Consider the following 11,962-nt stretch of genomic DNA (forward strand, 5'->3'; position numbering starts at 1 on the left):
TCTCCACCTGATCTCAGGCAGGGCAGCTGGACTTAATACATGACAGCTTTCTTCCCAAAAGTACAAAAGCAGAAGTTTCCAGGACTTATGAGGCCTAGTCCTAGAATTGGCATATTTTCTTTTCTGTCAAATCACATTTTTTAAAGCAAGTCACAGGGCTGGTCTGCATTCATGGTGGGAGGAAACTACCCAAGGGCATGAATATTGAAGCATAGTTCATTGGTGGGGTGGGGGGACATCTTTGGAAACCAACTACTATATTGATCAATAAATGGTTTTTATTATTGGAATTCCAAGTATGTTCTACTCCCTTATCCCCTTTTTTAGAAATACCATCTCTGTTGAGTGGTTGAGTTTGCACAGAGGTACCGAACAAATATTTGTTGACTAAATAAATTAACTTGGAGTCATTGTGGTCACCACCCTAGCTATAGTACCCTAGGATAGCAGGTGTGTTTCTATTTCTTCCAGACCAACTCCTCTGTGTGGCTTCTCCACCTGATCTCAGGCAGGGCAGCTGGACTTAATACATGACAGCTTTCTTCCCAAAAGTACAAAAGCAGAAGTTTCCAGGCCTTATGAGGCCTAGTCCTAGAATTGGCATATTTTCTTTTTTGTCAAATCACATTTCTGTCAAATCACTCAGGCCCAGGACAGGACTCTGCATGCAGTAGGTGTCAAATAAAGGCTGCACATTTTGAGGGGCATTAATATTTATACACCAGTTTTCTTTTGGTTAATATTTTCTTGGTGTGCCTTTTCTTCAATCCTTTCCTTCCAAGTTTTCTGTTTTTATATTTTAGGTACATATGTAGTTATGTTTTTAAAATAATATTTTTACTGGAGAGTTTCATCTGTTTTCATTTATTGTGATCACTGATGTATGTGGATTTATGTCTGCCACCTTAGTGGTTTGTCTTTATCACTTTTTATTTATTTGCTTCTTTCATGCTTTCTACTTTTTTTGGAAGTTGTGCATTTTATATCTGTTCTTTTAGTGATTACCCTTCAATTTTTAACTACACTTTTGACGAAAAAATCTGAAATTAATCAATAACTCTATCATCATCCTGCATAAAACAAGGACTAAAATTTGTAAACTCTGATTACCTCTTCCATCTACCAAGTTGTTTTTACCTAGTATTTTATTCCACTTGTGTTTTTTTAACTCTCTCAAATTAGTCATTATATCTTTATTTTTAATTGTAAATTTACATACAGTAAAATTCACTGTTTTTGGCGTACAGTTCTATGAATTTCGACAAATGCTTAGAGTCGTGTAATCACAAACACAGGCAAGATACAGAACAGTTCTATCACCTCAAAAAACCTCCCTTGTGCTGCCAGTTTGAAGTCAAACCCTCCCTTCCACCCTGAACCCCTAAGACCACTGATTTGTTCCCTATCCCTACAGTTTTTCTTTTCCAGAATGTCAAATAAATGGAATCAGACAATATGATTTTTCGAGCTGGCTTCTTTCACTTAGCTCAGTGCCTTTGCGGTTCATCCACGTGTATTGTTGCTGCATGTATCAGTAGTTTATTCCTTTTTATTGCTAAGAAATATTGGACTATATGGCTATATCACAGATTTTTTTAATTTAAATCTCATTTTTATCTATCTCCAGCGGAAGGCCATTTGTATTGTATCTAGTGATTGGCGATCATAAATATTCATGTACAGTATTGTGTGTGTTTATACATAAGTTTCCATTTCTCTTGGGCAAATATTTAGAATTGGGATTGCTGGGTCATATAGAAAATATGTGTTAACTCAATGAGAAACTGTCCAACTGTTTTCCACAGAGGCTGTTCCATTTTGCATTCCCATCAGCGCTGTTTGAGTGTTTCAGTTGTTCCATACCCTCACCAGCACACTTGGTATTGTTAGTTTTGTTTGACTATGTTTTATTTTCTAGCCTTTCTACTAGGTGTGTAGTGGTATCTCTTGCATAGTTTTAATTTGCATTTCCCTAATAAATGATGATACTGAGCATCTTTTAATGTGCTTGTTTGCCATCCATATGTCTTCTTTGGTGAAGTGTCAAGATATTTTGCTTGTTTTTAAAATGGGATTGTTTTCTTATTGTTGAATTTTGAAAGTTCTTTATATATTTTAAATGCAAGTCTTTTGGCAGATATGTGATGTGTGAATATTATGTCCCAATCTATGGCAGTGAGGTCTGCCTGAGGGCCCAGCCAACCTTCCTCAGATGGGCTGTCTTTTGTATCTCTCTCTTCCTGCTCAGTACAGCGTGTAGGACTTCAAACTGGTTTGTTCCAGTTCAAGTCCCTGCTGAGAATCTGCATTTCTAACAAGCTCCCTGCTGAGAATTTGCATTTTCACCCCAGATATACTGAATCAGAATCTAAGTTTTAATGAGATCCCCAGGTGATTCTTATGTATAACTTTCTGAGAACTTGTTAGAAATGCAAATTCTCAGTAGGGATTTGAACTGGGATGGACCAGTCTGAAGCCCTGCCAAAAAGGGAGGGAAAGAAGTCAATGGCAGGGGTGGAAAGAACGGCTTCTGAGAACTTCCAGCCCAGGGATGGGAGGACTTTCCATAGTTAGGAAGGCTGAAAGGGAAGGAAAGAGTTTTGGGGTAGAGAGTAGGATGGCAAAGGAGAGAGCCTGGAATAGGAAAAGTGCCCAAGAAATGCTCTAGCTCAATCTTTTCTAACCTCAGTTCAGGGTAAGGGAGTTGCTATCCATGGGAGTTGGTGGGAAAATTTTACTTTAAAAAGCTATTTAATTGCACGTTGCTAAGTGAAAAATGGCTAAAAGCCCATATACTATATGACTCCAAGTATATGACATCCTGAAAAAAGCAAAAGTACAGAGATTGTTTAATGTGTTAAAAAACAAAGATATCACCTTGAAGATTAAGGTGCACCTGACACAAGCCATGGTGTTTTCAATTGCCTCATATGCATGTGAAAGCTGGACAATGAATAAAGAAGACTGAAGAAGAATTGACGCTGTCGAATTATGATGTTCGCCAAGAATATTGAATATACCGTGGACTACCAGAAGAACAAACAAATCTGTCTTGGAAGAAGTACAGCCAGGATGCTTCTTAGAAGCAAGGATGGTGAGACTACATCTCACATATTTTGGACATGCTATCAGGAGGGACCCATCCCTGGAGAAGGACATCGTGCTTCTCCAGGGATGGGTCCCTCCTGATAGCATGTCCAAAATAGAGGGACATGCTATCAGGAGGGTCAGCAAAAAAGAGGAAGACCCTCAATGAGATGGATTGACACAGTGGCTGCAACAATGGGCTCAAGCATAACAATGATTGTAAGGATGGCGCAGGACTAGGCAGTGTTTCGTTCTGTTGTACATAGGGTCGCTATGAGTCAGAACCAACTCGACAGCACCTAACAACAACAACAACAGAGACAGTAAAAAGATCAGTGGTTGCCAGGGGCTCAGGGGGAGGAGGAGGAAAGAATAGGTGGAGTACACTGTAATGGTAGACACATGACGCTAAGCCTTTGTCAAAACCCACAGAACTGCGCAAGGCGAAGAGTCCACCCTATAGACTTCAATTAATAATAATATGTCAATACTGGTTCATCAGTTATAACAGATGTGCCACAATAATGAAGATATTAATCATAGAGGAAACTGTAAACCTAAAACTGCTTTTAAAAATAAAGTCTATTAATTAAAAAAAAAAAAGTTAAAAAATAGCAATTGATTGTGCTGGGTGACCTCTACCCTGTAAAGCAAGGGACAAACGCTTGGCTAAAAGGTTTATAAAACTCATAATAAGCTCCCAAGAGTGGGTTTCTTCCAAATGCAGGTGAGACCCTGTAGAACACTTTTCTTTGGTCCAGGGACAGAGTCAAAAATGCCTTTTTTCTTAGTCCGCAAAAGAAAAACTACAGACTGCTCCTTTCTCCAGAGTTTTTAATGCAGCCTGAGCTGCAGAACCTGAAAAAAATGCCAGTGGCTCTTGGGCATTAACAGGCAAAGAGACATGAACTTGGAAGCGGGGTGGGCGTTTAGGCTTTTGAAAAAGGACAGCGAAATAGTTTTCCTTTTGAGCCAAATATCTTAAAAAAAAAAAAAAAAGTTGGAGTTTGCCCACTTTGCTGGGGGGACCTGCCTCTGAGGTGGCTCTATCAGGCAGTCTGTCCATCTGTCTGCTGATAGGAAGCAGATGAAGCTTTGCTGCTAAGCTGCTCTACCGCCCCCCGCCCCACTCATGCCACCATGCCACCACCTTCCCTGGTCCCTCTCCTTGTCCATCCCCTGGGTCCTCACATGAATTTCTGACACTGACTCTCATTTCTCCTAGAAAATGTCCCTGCCTGTTGAGGAGCCTTAGGTACAGGTCATTTTGTCAGGCTGTCCTGCGTGGCCACCCAGAGACCTCTTGTCTTTGCGTGGGACTTCACTTTGGTCAAGGAGTTTCTGGTGGCACAAATGATTAAGTGTTGGGCTACTAACCCAAAAGTTGATGGTTCAAACCCACCCAGTGTACCTTGGAAGAAAGGCCTGGCAACCTGCTTCTGAAAGGTCACAGCCATGAAAACCCTATGGAGCACAGTTCTACTCTGACACACGCCATGATTCGGAATTATTATTACTCTTTATTTTGGTCAAAGCAACTTCCCATTCCTTTTGCCAGCTCACTCAGCTTTGTAATAGTTCTTCCAGGCAGGCTGTGCATTTCACTCTGGGGGAAACTGAGGGCTCAAACGATAAGTCTGAGTGGGAGAGGAGGCTAGACTTTAGTTCTCCCAACCCATGGAGAGATGTTTATGGATTGGACTCTGTCTACAGGCTGACTAGGACTTCCCAGATGCTTGGAATTCCCAGGAAGTTGGGTCTATCCTCCTTCCCCATGCCAAGACCTCCAAAGACCAGGAGGACTCTCCGATACCAAAAGTGGGTGGTGGGAGGGTGAACACCCCAGTGGCCCAGCCCTTACCCCTGAGTCTAGCACATTTCCCTGGAGAGTTCCACACCCAGGCCTCAGAGTAGCTCATCTTTAAGGTTTCTTCCACCTCCAGCTTCCCACAGCTCTTGACTTAGCCAGCCTCTGAGACAACTTGGTTCCTGCCGTCAGCACTTCCTTCAACTTTAAGAATAAAAGGAAGTCATCATCTGAGCTTCCACACACTTCTCCCACCCCCAGAGTCTTCTTTGCTGGCTCCTGTTGTTGCGACTGTCAGGAGTGGATTTTTTGGGTAATTGTTGCCATGGAGACCCTGTCTTGAGTTATTGTGCAAATGTGTCCCATTTTTCGCCTTATTTGGTGTGTGATATGGATGCCTGTTAAAGGCAGAAGTTGAAGCCTCTTTACCATTCTCCTTTGTCCTCCAAGGTAGTCTTCCTGGGCAAAAGCTTCTTGGCAGCCTGCTCCCCAGGCCAGTCTCCTCTGAGGCCCCCTGGCCAGTCACTGCCAATGGAAAGAAAGTCTTGGACAGCTGAGGACAAGGAGACCTGCTTTCCACTGGTTATGGGTGGGATGGCCAAGAGTCAATGACATTTGGCAACAACTGACCCCCAAGCAGCAGCCCAGACTCCTGGTGCCATCAGCCCCTTGATGGAGCACTGAGCCAGAGCTCCCAGGAGCTTCCTCCAAGATGCAAAGCCCATCTAAAGGGTGAGGGGCACTCACTCAGATCCCCAGTTCTGCTCTGCCTCCAGAACCACCACCACACACATTGATCCCTGTGGCAGAATCCTGGGTTAGTGCATTGCCCCTTCCCCCTCAACCCTCATCCTCCCATGTGCATCAGTTGTCTTTAGCACTATTTTTGTATGTCTCTCTCCTGTCCAAGATCTGGTGCATCTCCCCATTGCTTTTTCTACCAAAGATAGGCTTAACCTGCACTCAAGGGCTTCCATCACATCCAGTCTCTCACCCCCTTCCCTCTCCTCTCTGTTCTCTGGAGTCCTGATTCAGCTCTCTGCAGGCAGCTCACCCATCTCACACATGCTGGCCTTAATCAGGATATCTTTCCTTCCTAACTGGGTTTCCAGGACCCTTTTGGGAAACTGTCATCTCCTTCAAGGCCTTACATTAGCATCCTATTGCAACAACTGCTTATTATGTAGCTGCTGTTGAAAGGCTTTAGGCTTGGAACAGAGAGGATACAAAGCCAGGATCAGCATGTTGAGTAGAGCAGGACTGTGATGTCCTGTTCTGCCAACCCTGCCAGCTACACAGGCTGCTCCAGGGGTTCCCATCTAAGACGAGCCCTAAGAAAGTAAACCAATGGCTGCACCCTTGACATTCTCTGACAAGCTGCCCAGTAATGGGATCCATCATTACATGACAGTCAAGGAAGAAAAGAAATAAGAAAAGCTTGTAGGACAAAATTCTGGCCTCATGTGGGAGGGACTTTCTGGTTACTTGTCTGTGCAGGAGGGGATAGGATCTGAGTTAGGATACTGCAAAAGTTGTTGAATAATTAGTCTTGTTAGTTGCTGTTGAGGTAGCTCTGACTTATGGTGACCTTATGTGCCATCTTCTTGATGTCTGAGTCCATCATTGTGGCTCTTGCGTCAAGCCATCTCAGTGAGGGTTTCACTTGTTTTTGCTGACAACATGAGGTTCTTTTCTAGCAATTTATCTGTCCTGATGACATGTCCAAAGTGAGCGAGCTGAAGTCTCACCATTCTTATTTCTAAGGAGCATTCTGGCTGTATTTCTTCTAAGACCGATTTGTTTGTTCTTTTGGCAGTACATGAGCTAATCGTATGGACTGTTCATTAGCTTTTCCCTGAAATGTTAAGAGGGACCCTTTTGCTAAATGCTCACTATTTCCTCTCCTCCTCCAACTCCCCAGCAATACAGGGTTAGAGTTCAGACCGTAGTTTCTTGTCTAGCTGATAAGGCTGCATGAGACACTGAGAGAACATTCTAGATTTTACAGTTCCTAGTCTGATGTGGAGAAAGGCAGTATCTCCAATCCCCAATTGAATGGGGGAGATAAAGCCCTTGCCCTCAGGAGGTTGCTTGTCTGAGGTGAAGACACAGCCCCTGTCCTAGGGAGATCTCCATCAATTGCTGGGAGAGGAGAAACCAGGGGATGCTCTCAGTCATTTGAGGGGGGTAGTGAGACACACGCAGCTATACTCAAGTGACACATTTAACCAAGTATCGTTGGACCAAAGTTTTAACAAAGGCAAGTAATCACAATGGTAGGAAGGATGATGAAGTTAAGACTTGGTCTGGAAGGCTACCTGGAGGAGGTGAGTGCTGAATGAATGGTTTGGTGAGAGAAGGGATTCCAAGCCATGCATGGCCTGGCCTGAGGTGTCCATAGAGAATTGACGAGTTTGTTCCTTAATAAGTCTAGCCCAGGAATCAAGTCCTTACAAAATCTTGTTTGACTCTAGTTGATATAATTCTTTGGGCTCAAAGACTTCTTGAATTAGTATTTACTGCATGTCAGCTTTGCATCCAGCATCTTATTATATGGGGTAACTGGAATAAAAAATATGGGGTAACTGGGATGCAGAGAACAAAAACATGGTTTTTGTCCTGTGGAGGGTTTTATTCAGGACTCTTTCACTGCAAGAGACAGAAACCCAATGCAAACCTGCTTAAGTAGAAAAGGAATTAATTGGTTCCCCAAATTGTGAAGTCTTGAGGTTGATCCTGGCTTCAGGCATGGCTCAATCAAGGGGCTTAACTGATGTTGTCATGGCGTGCACTTTCTCCCTCTCTCACCATCTCTTGACATGCTTCCTCTGGAGGGTTTCAGGTAGCTTCTGCATGCAGCTGGAAAAAGCCCATCCATGTTAAGATGTCTTGATCTCACAGAAGAAGTCATCAGGATTATGTCTAAAGGGGCATGCCAGCTGAATCTCTTCTTTTTGAAACCCTTTCCGAGAAGTCCCTCCCAGCAACTTCTACCCACATCTCATTGGCCAGAACCTGGTGACACAAACCACTCCTAGTTACAAGAAAGTGAAAAGGCAAGTCTTTTTAAGTGGGCTTCCTGATAGATCGATTAAATTGGGACTGTGTTAGTAAGACCAAGGGGAGAATGGATATTGGACAGCTTAATGGCAGTGTCTACAACCATCCCAGGGAAGATTCTGATTGGCTCTGCACGGTCATGTGGTCACCCCGACCCACTCACTATGGCCTACTGGTAGAGTTCTCTCATTGACTGGGTCTGCTTCAGGTGCTTACCCCTGTTGGAGGAGGCAGCCCTAGCTGAATCCCACAAAATGGGTTTTCCACAGGAAGGAAAGATCGTATTACCAGCACAAGGGGGTAAGGGCTTATACCCTAAAGGAGGGGGTGCTGAACAGATAAGCAACAAATGTCTATTACAAGAATTTCTCAGTATAAGGAGAAAACATACCAAAAAATAGCTCCAGGAATCTCCCCCTCTCCCTGATGCAATATATATAAATTCATGTTGCAGGAACCAAATATAGCCATGCTGAGAGGATGCTGAGAAAAATGGTTTAGAAAGGAAGACTTCCTGGTGGGAGTGAACTTGGAGCTGGGTTGCGAAGGCAGCGATGGCTAGAAAGAAGGAGCAGGGAGGCAAAAGCCCAGAGGCGAAAAGCAACGGGTAGAGGTAGCAGGGCTGGCTGGCAGAGTGAGGGAAGATGAGGACACTTCAGCCCTGAGTTTTTCTCACCCTAGGGCCGTGGAGGCTGTTTTTCCTCCCCCAGTGTACAGGCCCCAGACAGCTAGGGGTTTCTTTTCCCCTTGGGTCAGCAGCTGGTTTTGGGGTGATCTTTATTAGCATCATCGGCGGGGGTGGGGGGCTGGGTATAGAAGAATGGGGCAGATCCCCAGAGGAGAGGTGGGAGGTGGCTTGATCTTGTCCCTCCCAGGAGCCTCCATCTGTCAGCTCCTCAGTTCATCTTCAAACCTGGGATTTGGAGCCTGGGGCTGGTGTGATGGCAGGCAGGCGAGGAGCCCAGACTCAGCCAGCAGGTTGGGAATCTTTAAGGAGGAAAATGATGGGTAAGGTGCTTACTGTTGCCATGGAAACTGACTCTAGGTGGATGAGACATGGTCAAATGGTTAACCCATGGGGAGAATGCCACCCACCATCATGCTTCACTGTGGGTGGGAAGCAGGCACCTCTAGAACCCATTGTTCCAGCCACACTCCTGGGCCCTATGCATCTCTGTCTGCCTTCTGGTAGGGACATCACAACCTGGCAATGTGTGTGTGGTATATGTCACTGTCTGAAGGGTCTGGGGAGATTCGCAAAACCAAGAGAGCCTTTGACATGGCTCCTGTCACCCCATGTTTGCTGTGCCTAGCAGGGATATAGCACAGTGCCAGGCCATGGGCCTGTAGCTGGGGTGAGGGCCACGGACTAGGGCTTAGGATGGTGGCATGGTGCAAATGCAGGGGGCAACAGGGTGAAATGACAGGAGCATTGGATTGGAAGGAGGTGCCCTGACTGATTCCAGATCTGTCCTTATCAACCAGCTGTTTGACCCTTGGCAAGTCACTCTTCCCCAGAAGGTTGGCTCTGCTTTTCCTCCACTCTGTGATTGGGGACCTGACAACTTTGATCTCAGCACCCCCATGTTAGCCCACTGACCTACCCCACCTGGGCTCACCTCAGGTTACTGTGCAGGGCTCCAGGCAGGCATTTGCCATCGGGGCCACCTTGCCCCTGAGCTCAGGGGTCTCTAAGCACAGAAGGACGTTCCTGAAGCTCCTGACTGCCCCCAGTTGCCCTCGCATGCTCCCAGAGATGGGCTTAATGAGCTGCCTGTTGCAATTACTCTTCCATTTCCAATAGGTGCTATTTTAATTGGGTTTTTCCTGGGACAAGAGGGCAGAAAAAAGCAATTTGCAGAGTTGGTTTCTGGCTCCTGGTGATGAGTACACACGGATTCAGTTCCCTCTCCCTTCTTCACTTCCTGGCTTTCTCTTCCCCCTCCCCCCTCTTCCATCCCCTCCTGCCCTTTCACGCCTCTCTTCTGCCTCCATCCCTACCTCCTCAGCCAGCCCTGTGCTTCTCACCCTACAAGGGGCCACCTCCTCCATAAACGCAGACATTGCTTTCTCTTTCCTGCCTTCCCAGCCCTGGTCTCAGTCCATACCCTGAGTGGCCAGCATTTAGGACAACTTTGTGAGGTTTAGTAAGCTGTTTGGTTCTCTTCCCATCTGAGATCCTCCACCCACCCCCAGCACATTGCCTTTTTGCTTCTACCTGCCCTCTGAGAAAACTGCCCTTAAAACTGGTCTCTTCTCTCCGGAGCACTGGCATGGTCACCTGAGGTGCTTTAACTACAGGACTGAAGCTCCAATGATGGGTACCAGGCCTGGGCAGAGGGTGGTCCTAGTGGAGGGGGGAGGACAAAAGGGGAGGAAGTCAGAGCAGAAGCCTGCAGAGAGGCTGATAGTGGGAGGGACAGAGGAGAGGAGCAGGCCATAGAGAGGCATGGGAGGGAAGGGAGGCCATCAGTGAGCCTCGGCCCCTGACCCTGCTCTAGGGGAAGAGCACAGCATTGATGCCAATCTATTACTCCATTCTTCTTCATTGTGGCCACCCCCACCCCCATCTTTCTGAACAAGAAGCTGCACATGCTCCACAGCCTGGGACAGCCTGGGCAATGCTGCTCCCCTGCCTGAGGAGGAAACTGAGGCATGAATATCAGAGGAGGAGCAGGGCTCAGGAGAGGAAAGGCCTTAAGCAGCAGACAGGTCACTCAGGTGGGCAATGTTAAGCTGAGTGAAGATTCTAGGCGTCTGGCCTTAGACAACAAAGGAGGAGCCTGTTGACTAGGTGGTCAGTCTATCCAAAAAATAAGAATTATAATATCAGAATGAAGAAAAAGACAGAATTACAATTTTTTTAAAGGCAGTATCTTTAAAATGGAGCCCTGGTGGCACAGTGGTTAAGAGCTTGGCTGCTAAGCAAAAGGCTGGCAGTTCAAATCCACCAGCTGCTTATTGGAAACCCTATGGGGCAGTTCTGCTCTGTCCTATAGAGTCGCTAGTAGTTGGAAGATTGGGTTTGATCTTTTAAATATTCAAGGATCCCAGGAATAGTAACCTGGCTGGCAAGACTCCAGGTGGATCCTATAGGAACAGCTTCAATAGTGGCACCGTTTGTGATGAACCAGCCACTACGCATCCCTGGACAATCAATTGCAATAAAATTACTAAGTAGCCACTGCCTGGGGTCATTAGGAGACCAGCTTTGGAGGTGAAAAGACTGGAGTTATTATTCCACCTCCTGTAGACTCAGTTTCCTCATCTGTCAGCTGGGTATAATATCTCCTTCCAGGATTTATACAGACTGAACGTAATTCAAGTAACAACAAAACCCAAAAAACCAAACCCATGGCCACTGAGTCAATGCCGACTTATAGCGACCCTATAGGCCAGAGTAGAACCGCCCCATAGAGTTGCCAAGGAGCGCCTGGTGGATTTGAACTGCTGACCTTTTTGGTTAGCAGCCACAGCACTTAATCACTACGCTGCCAGGGTTTCCCGAATCAGAACAACAACATCATTATTTTCATTATTGCTGATATGTTGGCCCAGGGCCATACCCCCACCCTTTTGTTAGGTAGCGTCTAGTTGATTTTTGACTCACAGGGACCCCAGACGACAGCAGAACTGCCCCATAGGGTTTTCTAGGCTATAATCTTTATGAGAACAGATCTCCAGGTCTTTCTCCTATGGAGTTGCTGCGTGGGTTTAGAAATGCCAGTCTTTCGGTTAGCAACCTTTTGGTTAGTTGTTTTACCAGCAAAATTCGACTTGATCCTAAACTGTAGCCATTTGCAGTTATCCAATGTGGTGTGGACACTTGCTTGCCCACGCAGCCTCTGCTCTGCCCCCTTTCCTGCCTTGCTGCCTCCTTTTATGCAGGTGTCTCAGCTCTCCCCTATGCCTCCATGAGCCTCAGGGCAGCTGCTCGCCCACCCTCTGGTCAGTGATTGGCTCAGGAATGGGTATGTGGCCCTTTTCTGGCCAATGAGGCATGGGGAG

This window comes from Elephas maximus, chromosome 19 (genome assembly GCF_024166365.1).
Source record: "Elephas maximus indicus isolate mEleMax1 chromosome 19, mEleMax1 primary haplotype, whole genome shotgun sequence".
NCBI lineage: Eukaryota > Metazoa > Chordata > Mammalia > Proboscidea > Elephantidae > Elephas > Elephas maximus.